Genomic DNA, 15,615 nt, shown 5'->3' on the forward strand with positions numbered 1-15,615 from the left:
TAAAATCCTCAAAAATGATGGAAAACGGCATGCTATAGTATGCCGTTCGAGACCATGGGCTATAGCCCATCGTCTCGGAGTGATTTTGATGAAAAACGAGCATTTAAAAAAAAGACGAAATCACTCCGAGACCATGGGCTATAGCCCATCGTCTCGGAGTCATTTTCGTCTTTTTTAAAAATCCTCAAAAATGATGGAAAACGGCTTGCTATAGTATGCCGTTCGAGACCATGGGCTATAGCCCATCGTCTCGGAGTGATTTTGATGAAAAACGAGCATTTGAAAAAAAGACGAAATCACTCGGAGACCATGGGCTATAGCCCATCGTCTCGGAGTCATTTTCGTCTTTTTTTAAAATCCTCAAAAATGATGGAAAACGGCATGCTATAGTATGCCGTTCGAGACCATGGGCTATAGCCCATCGTCTCGGAGTCATTTTGATGAAAAACGAGCATTTGAAAAATAGACGAAATCACTCCGAGACCATGGGCTATAGCCCATCGTCTCGGAGTCATTTTCGTCTTTTTTTAAAATCCTCAAAAATGATGGAAAACGGCATGCTATAGTATGCCGTTCGAGACCATGGGCTATAGCCCATCGTCTCGGAGTGATTTTGATGAAAAACGAGCATTTGAAAAAAAGACGAAATCACTCCGAGACCATGGGCTATAGCCCATCGTCTCGGAGTCATTTTCGTCTTTTTTAAAAATCCTCAAAAATGATGGAAAACGGCATGCTATAGTATGCCGTTCGAGACCATGGGCTATAGCCCATGGTCTCGGAGCGATTTTGATGAAAAACGAGCATTTGAAAAAAAGACGAAATCACTCCGAGACCATGGGCTATAGCCCATCGTCTCGGAGTCATTTCGTCTTTTTTTAAATCCTCAAAAATGATGGAAAACGGCATGCTATAGTATGCCGTTCGAGACCATGGGCTATAGCCCATGGTCTCGGAGCGATTTTGATGAAAAACGAGCATTTGAAAAAAAGACGAAATCACTCCGAGACCATGGGCTATAGCCCATCGTCTCGGAGTCATTTTCGTCTTTTTTTAAAATCCTCAAAAATGATGGAAAACGGCATGCTATAGTATGCCGTTCGAGACCATGGGCTATAGCCCATGGTCTCGGAGTGATTTTGATGAAAAACGAGCATTTGAAAAAAAGACGAAATCACTCCGAGACCATGGGCTATAGCCCATCGTCTCGGAGTCATTTTCGTCTTTTTTTAAAATCCTCAAAAATGATGGAAAACGGCATGCTATAGTATGCCGTTCGAGACCATGGGCTATAGCCTATCGTCTCGGAGTGATTTTGATGAAAAACGAGCATTTAAAAAAAAGACAAAATCACTCCGAGACCATGGGCTATAGCCCATCGTCTCGGAGTCATTTTCGTCTTTTTCAAAAATCCTCAAAAATGATGGAAAACGGCATGCTATAGTATGCCGTTCGAGACCATGGGCTATAGCCCATCGTCTCGGAGTGATTTTGATGAAAAACGAGCATTTGAAAAAAAGACGAAATCACTCCGAGACCATGGGCTATAGCCCATCGTCTCGGAGTCATTTTCGTCTTTTTTTAAAATCCTCAAAAATGATGGAAAACGGCATGCTATAGTATGCCGTTCGAGACCATGGGCTATAGCCCATCGTCTCGGAGTGATTTTGATGAAAAAAGAGCATTTGAAAAAAAGGCGAAATCACTCCGAGACCATGGGCTATAGCCCATCGTCTCGGAGTCATTTTCGTCTTTTTTTTAAATCCTCAAAAATGATGGAAAACGGCATGCTATAGTATGCCGTTCGAGACCATGGGCATCGTCTCGGAGTGATTTTGATGAAAAACGAGCATTTGAAAAAAAGACGAAATCACTCCGAGACCATGGGCTATAGCCCATCGTCTCGGAGTCATTTTCGTCTTTTTTTTAAATCCTCAAAAATGATGGAAAACGGCATGCTATAGTATGCCGTTCGAGACCATGGGCTATAGCCCATCGTCTCGGAGTGATTTTGATGAAAAACGAGCATTTGAAAAAAAGACGAAATCACTCCGAGACCATCGTCTCGGAGTCATTTTCGTCTTTTTTTAAAATCCTCAAAAATGATGGAAAACGGCATGCTATAGTATGCCGTTCGAGACCATGGGCTATAAAACGAGCATTTGAAAAAAAGACGAAATCACTCCGAGACCATGGGCTATAGCCCATCGTCTCGGAGTCATTTTCGTCTTTTTTTAAAATCCTCAAAAATGATGGAAAACGGCATGCTATAGTATGCCGTTCGAGACCATGGGCTATAGCCCATCGTCTGAGTCATTTTCGTCTTTTTTTAAAATCCTCAAAAATGATGGAAAACGGCATGCTATAGTATGCCGTTCGAGACAATGGGCTATAGCCCATCGTCTCGGAGTCATTTTCGTCTTTTTTTAAAATCCTCAAAAATGATGGAAAACGGCATGCTATAGTATGCCGTTTCGAGACCATGGGCTATAGCCCATGGTCTCGGAGTGATTTTGATGAAAAACGAGCATTTGAAAAAAAGACGAAATCACTCCGAGACCATCGTCTCGGAGTCATTTTCGTCTTTTTTTAAAATCCTCAAAAATGATGGAAAACGGCATGCTATAGTATGCCGTTCGAGACCATGGGCTATAAAACGAGCATTTGAAAAAAAGACGAAATCACTCCGAGACCATGGGCTATAGCCCATCGTCTCGGAGTCATTTTCGTCTTTTTTTTAAATCCTCAAAAATGATGGAAAACGGCATGCTATAGTATGCCGTTCGAGACCATGGGCTATAGCCCATCGTCTCGGAGTGATTTTGATGAAAAACGAGCATTTGAAAAAAAGACGAAATCACTCCGAGACCATCGTCTCGGAGTCATTTTCGTCTTTTTTTAAAATCCTCAAAAATGATGGAAAACGGCATGCTATAGTATGCCGTTCGAGACCATGGGCTATAAAACGAGCATTTGAAAAAAAGACGAAATCACTCCGAGACCATGGGCTATAGCCCATCGTCTCGGAGTCATTTTCGTCTTTTTTTAAAATCCTCAAAAATGATGGAAAACGGCATGCTATAGTATGCCGTTCGAGACCATGGGCTATAGCCCATCGTCTGAGTCATTTTCGTCTTTTTTTAAAATCCTCAAAAATGATGGAAAACGGCATGCTATAGTATGCCGTTCGAGACAATGGGCTATAGCCCATCGTCTCGGAGTCATTTTCGTCTTTTTTTAAAATCCTCAAAAATGATGGAAAACGGCATGCTATAGTATGCCGTTTCGAGACCATGGGCTATAGCCCATGGTCTCGGAGTGATTTTGATGAAAAACGAGCATTTGAAAAAAAGACGAAATCACTCCGAGACCATGGGCTATAGCCCATCGTCTCGGAGTCATTTTCGTCTTTTTTTTAAATCCTCAAAAATGATGGAAAACGGCATGCTATAGTATGCCGTTCGAGACCATGGGCTATAGCCCATCGTCTCGGAGTGATTTTGATGAAAAACGAGCATTTGAAAAAAAGACGAAATCACTCCGAGACCATCGTCTCGGAGTCATTTTCGTCTTTTTTTAAAATCCTCAAAAATGATGGAAAACGGCATGCTATAGTATGCCGTTCGAGACCATGGGCTATAAAACGAGCATTTGAAAAAAAGACGAAATCACTCCGAGACCATGGGCTATAGCCCATCGTCTCGGAGTCATTTTCGTCTTTTTTTAAAATCCTCAAAAATGATGGAAAACGGCATGCTATAGTATGCCGTTCGAGACCATGGGCTATAGCCCATCGTCTGAGTCATTTTCGTCTTTTTTTAAAATCCTCAAAAATGATGGAAAACGGCATGCTATAGTATGCCGTTCGAGACAATGGGCTATAGCCCATCGTCTCGGAGTGATTTTGATGAAAAACGAGAATTTGAAAAAAAGACGAAATCACTCCGAGACCATGGGCTATAGCCCATCGTCTCGGAGTCATTTTCGTCTTTTTTAAAAATCCTCAAGAATGATGGAAAACGGCCTGCTATAGTATGCCGTTCGAGACCATGGGCTATAGCCCATGGTCTCGGAGCGATTTTGATGAAAAACGAGCATTTGAAAAAAAGACAAAATCACTCCGAGACCATGGGCTATAGCCCATCGTCTCGGAGTCATTTTCGTCTTTTTTAAAAATCCTCAAAAATGATGGAAAACGGCATGCTATAGTATGCCGTTCGAGACCATGGGCTATAGCCCATCGTCTCGGAGTGATTTTGATGAAAAACGAGCATTTGAAAAAAGACAAAATCACTCCGAGACCATGGGCTATAGCCCATCGTCTCGGAGTCATTTTCGTCTTTTTTTTAAATCCTCAAAAATGATGGAAAACGGCATGCTATAGTATGCCGTTCGAGACCATGCGTCTCGGAGTGATTTTGATGAAAAACGAGCATTTGAAAAAATGACGAAATCACTCCGAGACCATGGGCTATAGCCCATCGTCTCGGACTCATTTTCGTCTTTTTTTAAAATCCTCAAAAATGATGGACAATGGCATGCTATAGTATGCCGTTCGAGACCATGGGCTTTAGCCCATGGTCTCGGAGTGATTTTGATGAAAAACGAGCATTTGAAAAAAAGACAAAATCACTCCGAGACCATGGGCTATAGCCCATCGTCTCGGAGTCATTTTCGTCTTTTTTAAAAATCCTCAAAAATGATGGAAAACGGCATGCTATAGTATGCCGTTCGAGACCATGGGCTATAGCCCATCGTCTCGGAGTGATTTTGATGAAAAACGATTATTTGAAAAATAGACGAAATCACTCCGAGACCATGGGCTATAGCCCATCGTCTCGGCGTCATTTTCGTCTTTTTTAAAAATCCTCAAAAATGATGGAAAACGGCATGCTATAGTATGCCGTTCGAGACCATGGGCTATAGCCCATCGTCTCGGAGTGATTTTGATGAAAAAAGAGCATTTGAAAAAAAGACGAAATCACTCCGAGACCATGGGCTATAGCCCATCGTCTCGGAGTCATTTTCGTCTTTTTTTAAAATCCTCAAAAATGATGGAAAACGGCATGCTATAGTATGCCGTTCGAGACCATGGGCTATTGCCCATCGTCTCGGAGTGATTTTGATGAAAAACGAGCATTTGAAAAAAAGACGAAATCACTCCGAGACCATGGGCTATAGCCCATCGTCTCGGAGTCATTTTCGTCTTTTTTTTTAATCCTCAAAAATGATGGAAAACGGCATGCTATAGTATGCCGTTCGAGACCATGGGCTATAGCCCATCGTCTCGGAGTGATTTTGATGAAAAACGAGCATTTGAAAAAAAGACGAAATCACTCCGAGACCATGGGCTATAGCCCATCGTCTCGGAGTCATTTTCGTCTTTTTTAAAAATCCTCAAAAATGATGGAAAACGGCATGCTATAGTATGCCGTTCGAGACCATGGGCTATAGCCCATCGTCTCGGAGTGATTTTGATGAAAAACGAGCATTTGAAAAATAGACGAAATCACTCCGAGACCATGGGCTATAGCCCATCGTCTCGGAGTCATTTTCGTCTTTTTTTAAAATCCTCAAAAATGATGGAAAACGGCATGCTATAGTATGCCGTTCGAGACCATGGGCTATAGCCCATCGTCTCGGAGTGATTTTGATGAAAAACGAGCATTTGAAAAATAGACGAAATCACTCCGAGACCATGGGCTATAGCCCATCGTCTCGGAGTCATTTTCGTCTTTTTTTTTAAATCCTCAAAAATGATGGAAACGGCATGCTATAGTATGCCGTTCGAGACCATGGGCTATAGCCCATCGTCTCGGAGTGATTTTGATGAAAAACGAGCATTTGAAAAAAAGACGAAATCACTCCGAGACCATGGGCTATAGCCCATCGTCTCGGAGTCATTTTCGTCTTTTTTTTAAATCCTCAAAAATGATGGAAAACGGCATGCTATAGTATGCCGTTCGAGACCATGGGCTATAGCCCATCGTCTCGGAGTGATTTTGATGAAAAACGAGCATTTGAAAAATAGACGAAATCACTCCGAGACCATGGGCTATAGCCCATCGTCTCGGAGTCATTTTCGTCTTTTTTTTTAAATCCTCAAAAATGATGGAAACGGCATGCTATAGTATGCCGTTCGAGACCATGGGCTATAGCCCATCGTCTCGGAGTGATTTTGATGAAAAACGAGCATTTGAAAAAAAGACGAAATCACTCCGAGACCATGGGCTATAGCCCATCGTCTCGGAGTCATTTTCGTCTTTTTTTAAAATCCTCAAAAATGATGGAAAACGGCATGCTATAGTATGCCGTTCGAGACCATGGGCTATAGCCCATCGTCTCGGAGTGATTTTGATGAAAAACGAGAATTTGAAAAAAAGACGAAATCACTCCGAGACCATGGGCTATAGCCCATCGTCTCGGAGTCATTTTCGTCTTTTTTAAAAATCCTCAAGAATGATGGAAAACGGCCTGCTATAGTATGCCGTTCGAGACCATGGGCTATAGCCCATGGTCTCGGAGCGATTTTGATGAAAAACGAGCATTTGAAAAAAAGACAAAATCACTCCGAGACCATGGGCTATAGCCCATCGTCTCGGAGTCATTTTCGTCTTTTTTAAAAATCCTCAAAAATGATGGAAAACGGCATGCTATAGTATGCCGTTCGAGACCATGGGCTATAGCCCATCGTCTCGGAGTGATTTTGATGAAAAACGAGCATTTGAAAAAAGACAAAATCACTCCGAGACCATGGGCTATAGCCCATCGTCTCGGAGTCATTTTCGTCTTTTTTTTAAATCCTCAAAAATGATGGAAAACGGCATGCTATAGTATGCCGTTCGAGACCATGCGTCTCGGAGTGATTTTGATGAAAAACGAGCATTTGAAAAAATGACGAAATCACTCCGAGACCATGGGCTATAGCCCATCGTCTCGGACTCATTTTCGTCTTTTTTTAAAATCCTCAAAAATGATGGACAATGGCATGCTATAGTATGCCGTTCGAGACCATGGGCTTTAGCCCATGGTCTCGGAGTGATTTTGATGAAAAACGAGCATTTGAAAAAAAGACAAAATCACTCCGAGACCATGGGCTATAGCCCATCGTCTCGGAGTCATTTTCGTCTTTTTTAAAAATCCTCAAAAATGATGGAAAACGGCATGCTATAGTATGCCGTTCGAGACCATGGGCTATAGCCCATCGTCTCGGAGTGATTTTGATGAAAAACGATTATTTGAAAAATAGACGAAATCACTCCGAGACCATGGGCTATAGCCCATCGTCTCGGCGTCATTTTCGTCTTTTTTAAAAATCCTCAAAAATGATGGAAAACGGCATGCTATAGTATGCCGTTCGAGACCATGGGCTATAGCCCATCGTCTCGGAGTGATTTTGATGAAAAAAGAGCATTTGAAAAAAAGACGAAATCACTCCGAGACCATGGGCTATAGCCCATCGTCTCGGAGTCATTTTCGTCTTTTTTTAAAATCCTCAAAAATGATGGAAAACGGCATGCTATAGTATGCCGTTCGAGACCATGGGCTATTGCCCATCGTCTCGGAGTGATTTTGATGAAAAACGAGCATTTGAAAAAAAGACGAAATCACTCCGAGACCATGGGCTATAGCCCATCGTCTCGGAGTCATTTTCGTCTTTTTTTTTAATCCTCAAAAATGATGGAAAACGGCATGCTATAGTATGCCGTTCGAGACCATGGGCTATAGCCCATCGTCTCGGAGTGATTTTGATGAAAAACGAGCATTTGAAAAAAAGACGAAATCACTCCGAGACCATGGGCTATAGCCCATCGTCTCGGAGTCATTTTCGTCTTTTTTAAAAATCCTCAAAAATGATGGAAAACGGCATGCTATAGTATGCCGTTCGAGACCATGGGCTATAGCCCATCGTCTCGGAGTGATTTTGATGAAAAACGAGCATTTGAAAAATAGACGAAATCACTCCGAGACCATGGGCTATAGCCCATCGTCTCGGAGTCATTTTCGTCTTTTTTTAAAATCCTCAAAAATGATGGAAAACGGCATGCTATAGTATGCCGTTCGAGACCATGGGCTATAGCCCATCGTCTCGGAGTGATTTTGATGAAAAACGAGCATTTGAAAAATAGACGAAATCACTCCGAGACCATGGGCTATAGCCCATCGTCTCGGAGTCATTTTCGTCTTTTTTTTTAAATCCTCAAAAATGATGGAAACGGCATGCTATAGTATGCCGTTCGAGACCATGGGCTATAGCCCATCGTCTCGGAGTGATTTTGATGAAAAACGAGCATTTGAAAAAAAGACGAAATCACTCCGAGACCATGGGCTATAGCCCATCGTCTCGGAGTCATTTTCGTCTTTTTTTTAAATCCTCAAAAATGATGGAAAACGGCATGCTATAGTATGCCGTTCGAGACCATGGGCTATAGCCCATGGTCTCGGAGCGATTTTGATGAAAAACGAGCATTTGAAAAAAAGACAAAATCACTCCGAGACCATGGGCTATAGCCCATCGTCTCAGAGTCATTTTCGTCTTTTTTAAAAATCCTCAAAAATGATGGAAAACGGCATGCTATAGTATGAAAAACGAGCATTTGAAAAATAGACGAAATCACTCCGAGACCATGGGCTATAGCCCATCTTCTCGGAGTCATTTTCGTCTTTTTTTAAAATCCTCAAAAATGATGGAAAACGGCATGCTATAGTATGCCGTTCGAGACCATGGGCTATAGCCCATCGTCTCGGAGTGATTTTGATGAAAAACGAGCATTTGAAAAATAGACGAAATCACTCCGAGACCATGGGCTATAGCCCATCGTCTCGGAGTCATTTTCGTCTTTTTTAAAAATCCTCAAAAATGCTGGAAAACGGCATGCTATAGTATGCCGTTCGAGACCATGGGCTATAGCCCATCGTCTCGGAGTGATTTTGATGAAAAACGAGCATTTGAAAAATAGACGAAATCACTCCGAGACCATGGGCTATAGCCCATCGTCTCGGAGTCATTTTCGTCTTTTTTAAAAATCCTCAAAAATGCTGGAAAACGGCATGCTATAGTATGCCGTTCGAGACCATGGGCTATAGCCCATGGTCTCGGAGCGATTTTGATGAAAAACGAGCATTTGAAAAAAAGACAAAATCACTCCGAGACCATGGGCTATAGCCCATCGTCTCCGAGTCATTTTCGTCTTTTTTTTAAATCCTCAAAAATGATGGAAAACGGCATGCTATAGTATGCCGTTCGAGACCATGGGCTATAGCCCATCGTCTCGGAGTGATTTTGATGAAAAACGAGCATTTGAAAAATAGACGAAATCACTCCGAGACCATGGGCTATAGCCCATCGTCTCGGAGTCATTTTCGTCTTTTTTAAAAATCCTCAAAAATGATGGAAAACGGCATGCTATAGTATGCCGTTCGAGACCATGGGCTATAGCCCATCGTCTCGGAGTGATTTTGATGAAAAACGAGCATTTGAAAAAAATACGAAATCACTCCGAGACCATGGGCTATAGCCCATGGTCTCGGAGTCATTTTCGTCTTTTTTTTAAATCCTCAAAAATTATGGAAAACGGCATGCTATAGTATGCCGTTCGAGACCATGGGCATCGTCTCGGAGTGATTTTGATGAAAAACGAGCATTTGAAAAAAAGACGAAATCACTCCGAGACCATGGGCTATAGCCCATCGTCTCGGAGTCATTTTCGTCTTTTTTTTAAATCCTCAAAAATGATGGAAAACGGCATGCTATAGTATGCCGTTCGAGACCATGGGCTATAGCCCATCGTCTCGGAGTGATTTTGATGAAAAACGTGCATTTGAAAAAAAGACGAAATCACTCCGAGACCATGGGCTATAGCCCATCGTCTCGGAGTCATTTTCGTCTTTTTTTAAAATCCTCAAAAATGATGGAAAACGGCATGCTATAGTATGCCGTTCGAGACCATGGGCTATAGCCCATCGTCTCGGAGTGAATTTGATGAAAAACGAGCATTTGAAAAATAGACGAAATCACTCCGAGACCATGGGCTATAGCCCCTCGTCTCGGAGTCATTTTCGTCTTTTTTTAAAATCCTCAAAAATGATGGAAAACGGCATGCTATAGTATGCCGTTCGAGACCATGGGCTATAGCCCATCGTCTCGGAGTGATTTTGATGAAAAACGAGCATTTGAAAAATAGACGAAATCACTCCGAGACCATGGGCTATAGCCCATCGTCTCTGAGTCATTTTCGTCTTTTTTAAAAATCCTCAAAAATGCTGGAAAAAGGCATGCTATAGTATGCCGTTCGAGACCATGGGCTATAGCCCATGGTCTCGGAGTGATTTTGATGAAAAACGAGCATTTGAAAATAAGACAAAATCACTTCGAGACCATGGGCTATAGCCCATCGTCTCCGAGTCATTTTCGTCTTTTTTTTAAATCCTCAAAAATGATGGAAAACGGCATGCTATAGTATGCCGTTCGAGACCATGGGCTATAGCCCATCGTCTCGGAGTGATTTTGATGAAAAACGAGCATTTGAAAAATAGACGAAATCACTCCGAGACCATGGGCTATAGCCCATCGTCTCGGAGTCATTTTCGTCTTTTTTAAAAATCCTCAAAAATGATGGAAAACGGCATGCTATAGTATGCCGTTCGAGACCATGGGCTATAGCCCATCGTCTCGGAGTGATTTTGATGAAAAACGAGCATTTGAAAAAAAGACGAAATCACTCCGAGACCATGGGCTATAGCCCATCGTCTCGGAGTCATTTTCGTCTTTTTTTTAAATCCTCAAAAATGATGGAAAACGGCATGCTATAGTATGCCGTTCGAGACCATGGGCTATAGCCCATGGTCTCGGAGCGATTTTGATGAAAAACGAGCATTTGAAAAAAAGACAAAATCACTCCGAGACCATGGGCTATAGCCCATCGTCTCGGAGTCATTTTCGTCTTTTTTTTAAATCCTCAAAAATGATGGAAAACGGCATGCTATAGTATGCCGTTCGAGACCATGGGCTATAGCCCATGGTCTCGGAGCGATTTTGATGAAAAACGAGCATTTGAAAAAAAGACAAAATCACTCCGAGACCATGGGCTATAGCCCATCGTCTCGGAGTCATTTTCGTCTTTTTTAAAAATCCTCAAAAATGATGGAAAACGGCATGCTATAGTATGCCGTTCGAGACCATGGGCTATAGCCCATCGTCTCGGAGTGATTTTGATGAAAAACGAGCATTTGAAAAAAAGACAAAATCACTCCGAGACCATGGGCTATAGCCCATCGTCTCCGAGTCATTTTCGTATTTTTTTTAAATCCTCAAAAATGATGGAAAACGGCATGCTATAGTATGCCGTTCGAGACCATGGGCTATAGCCCATCGTCTCGGAGTGATTTTGATGAAAAACGAGCATTTGAAAAATAGACGAAATCACTCCGAGACCATGGGCTATAGCCCATCGTCTCGGAGTCATTTTCGTCTTTTTTTAAAATCCTCAAAAATGATGGAAAACGGCATGCTATAGTATGCCGTTCGAGACCATGGGCTATAGCCCATCGTCTCGGAGTGATTTTGATGAAAAACGTGCATTTGAAAAAAAGACGAAATCACTCCGAGACCATGGGCTATAGCCCATCGTCTCGGAGTCATTTTCGTCTTTTTTTAAAATCCTCAAAAATGATGGAAAACGGCATGCTATAGTATGCCGTTCGAGACCATGGGCTATAGCCCATCGTCTCGGAGTGATTTAGATGAAAAACGAGCATTTGAAAAATAGACGAAATCACTCCGAGACCATGGGCTATAGCCCATCGTCTCGGAGTCATTTTCGTCTTTTTTTAAAATCCTCAAAAATGATGGAAAACGGCATGCTATAGTATGCCGTTCGAGACCATGGGCTATAGCCCATCGTCTCGGAGTGATTTTGATGAAAAACGAGCATTTGAAAAATAGACGAAATCACTCCGAGACCATGGGCTATAGCCCATCGTCTCGGAGTCATTTTCGTCTTTTTTAAAAATCCTCAAAAATGCTGGAAAACGGCATGCTATAGTATGCCGTTCGAGACCATGGGCTATAGCCCATGGTCTCGGAGCGATTTTGATGAAAAACGAGCATTTGAAAAAAAGACAAAATCACTCCGAGACCATGGGCTATAGCCCATCGTCTCCGAGTCATTTTCGTCTTTTTTTTAAATCCTCAAAAATGATGGAAAACGGCATGCTATAGTATGCCGTTCGAGACCATGGGCTATAGCCCATCGTCTCGGAGTGATTTTGATGAAAAACGAGCATTTGAAAAATAGACGAAATCACTCCGAGACCATGGGCTATAGCCCATCGTCTCGGAGTCATTTTCGTCTTTTTTAAAAATCCTCAAAAATGATGGAAAACGGCATGCTATAGTATGCCGTTCGAGACCATGGGCTATAGCCCATCGTCTCGGAGTGATTTTGATGAAAAACGAGCATTTGAAAAAAAGACGAAATCACTCCGAGACCATGGGCTATAGCCCATCGTCTCGGAGTCATTTTCGTCTTTTTTAAAAATCCTCAAAAATGATGGAAAACGGCATGCTATAGTATGCCGTTCGAGACCATGGGCTATAGCCCATCGTCTCGGAGTGATTTTGATGAAAAACAAGCATTTAAAAAAAAGACGAAATCACTCCGAGACCATGGGCTATAGCCCATCGTCTCGGAGTCATTTTCGTCTTTTTTTTTAATCCTCAAAAATGATGGAAAACGGCATGCTATAGTATGCCGTTCGAGACCATGGGCTATAGCCCATCGTCTCGGAGTGATTTTGATGAAAAACGAGCATTTGAAAAAAAGACAAAATCACTCCGAGACCATGGGCTATAGCCCATCGTCTCGGAGTCATTTTCGTCTTTTTTTTTAATCCTCAAAAATGATGGAAAACGGCATGCTATAGTATGCCGTTCGAGACCATGGGCTATAGCACATGGTCTCGGAGTGATTTTGATGAAAAACGAGCATTTGAAAAAAAGACGAAATCACTCCGAGACCATGGGCTATAGCCCATCGTCTCGGAGTCATTTTCGTCTTTTTTTAAAATCCTCAAAAATGATGGAAAACGGCATGCTATAGTATGCCGTTCGAGACCATGGGCTATAGCCCATCGTCTCGGAGTGATTTTGATGAAAAACGAGCATTTGAAAAATAGACGAAATCACTCCGAGACCATGGGCTATAGCCCATCGTCTCGGAGTCATTTTCGTCTTTTTTTAAAATCCTCAAAAATGATGGAAAACGGCATGCTATAGTATGCCGTTCGAGACCATGGGCTATAGCCCATCGTCTCGGAGTGATTTTGATGAAAAACGAGCATTTGAAAAATAGACGAAATCACTCCGAGACCATGGGCTATAGCCCATCGTCTCGGAGTCATTTTCGTCTTTTTTAAAAATCCTCAAAAATGCTGGAAAACGGCATGCTATAGTATGCCGTTCGAGACCATGGGCTATGTTAAATGACGGGACACGGGACACAGCTAGTAGCTTGTACAACACTTTACTAGTCACCGGAAGTCTGATACATGCAAAGCATGCTGGACCTTGTAGTCTATCGTATACATACAGTAGCCCTACTGCCACACCTCCCCTTCTTAGCTAGCAACAGACATTCAACTTTTAATAGAACTGTTTTCATAGAACTGATGTTACATGCATTTTTCTTTTCTTTTTTTTTTTTTTTTTAACATCTGCAAAACATGAAAATCAAATGAACTTGTATCGTACATGTTTTACAAATCCAGTCTCTCAGGAGCCCTCGACACTCTACCTGACCTGGTGGCTTGTGGTTGTTCAGGAGGAGCACCTGTGGCTCTGAGGTGGATTCTGTTTCTCCTTAGAATGCCCCTATCAGTCTCTACTAAGTATGACCTTGGTGTGTGGGCAGTTCTCAGTACAGTCCCTGGGGCGGCCTCCGTGGTGATCCACACTTTCTGTCCAGTTGGGAGCTCTGGGAGCATTCTGGAACGGTGGTGGAGGTCGTAGGTTGCCGCTTGCTTGCGTCTCCCTTCCTCATCCTTCTGGCGAAACTCCTGCAGGTCCGGCCATTTAGGATCCAGCTTGCTTGAAGGCTGGGGCAGCGATGTGCGCAAGTTCCTCCCCATCAGCAACTGTGCTGGTGAGAATCCGTGCTCTAGCGGCGTGGCTCTGTATGCCAGTAGTGCTCTGACTTGGTCAGTGTCTCTTTTCCATAGACTCTTCACAGTCTGAACAGCACGTTCTGCCTCACCGTTAGCTTGTGGGTAACGAGGACTGCTCGTGACGTGTGTGAAGCCGCACTCTTTTGCAAATGATCTGAATGTCTCTGATGAGAATTGTGGCCCGTTGTCGGTTACTGCGGTCTCTGCGTAACCTTGATGACTAAAGACTTCCTTCACAGCTCGAACAGTAGCCTCCGCTGACGTGACTCTGAGCTCTGCTACTTCGATGTACCTAGAAAAATAGTCCACAATAAGCAGGTAAGTCTTTTTCTTCCATTCAAACAAGTCCATCCCCACCTTTTGCCACGGGCGGTCTGGGACTGTGGTCTGGATCAGTGGCTCTCTGTACTGTATTCTGTGTTTTTGACATATTTCGCACCTGTCTACTGTCTGTCTGATGCGGGCAGTGATACCAGGCCACCATACTGATTCCTGAGCTCTGGCTCGGCATTTGGAGATCCCCTGATGACCTTCGTGGAGTTTAGTCATTATCTCCCCTCGGAGCTCCTGTGGTATCACAAGTCTCTCCCCCTTCATGAGAAGGTCACCTGCGAGATACAGGTCAGCCCTGACCTGCCAGTAGGGGGCAACATCTGGCCTCAGTGAGTGTTTCTCTGGCCATTCTGTTAGACAATAGTGTGACACAGTTGTGCATATGTCGTCCCTTTTCTGCGCCTGTTTTATTTCTTCCAATCGAGTGTCTGTAGCAGGGAGCGAGGACACAACAGCATTCACAAACACCTGGACCTCTTTTTCTAGTTGCAAGTCATCGGGTGATATCTTATCTGGCAGTGGAGCTCTAGACAGCGTGTCTGCAGTGATGAGGTTTTTCCCTGGGACATGGAAAATATCATAATCATACCTCAGGAGTCTCAGACGAAATCTCAGCACCCTGGGTGGCAGATCATCCAAACCTCTGGTGCTCAACAGTGGGACCAGGGGCTTATGATCCGTCAGTAGTGTGAAGTGCAGCCCCTGTATGTATGAGGTCAGTCTTTCGCACGCCCACGTTGCTGCTAGCGCCTCTTTTTCAATTTGCGCATAGCGCTTCTCTGTATCCGTCAGTCCTCTTGAAATATATGTCACTGGTTGTCATGAGCCATCGGTCTGTTTCTGTGTGAGAACAGCACCTATTCCGTATGCCGATGCATCTGCTGCTACTTTTGTCTCTGCTGTATTTGAATATTTAGCGAGCGCCTTTGGTGAGCTCAGTCCCTCTTTTAGCTTTTGAAAAGCAGTCTGTTGAGGTTCCCCCCAGACCCACTCATTTCTTTCTCTCAGTAGGTCTTTCAGGGGCACGGTGACAGTAGCCAGCTGTGGCAAGAATTTGGCCAGATAATTTGCCATGCCTATTAGGCGGCGTACGTCCTCCACACATTTCGGCTCTGGCAT

This window comes from Electrona antarctica (genome assembly GCF_951216825.1).
Source record: "Electrona antarctica genome assembly, contig: scaffold_81, whole genome shotgun sequence".
NCBI lineage: Eukaryota > Metazoa > Chordata > Actinopteri > Myctophiformes > Myctophidae > Electrona > Electrona antarctica.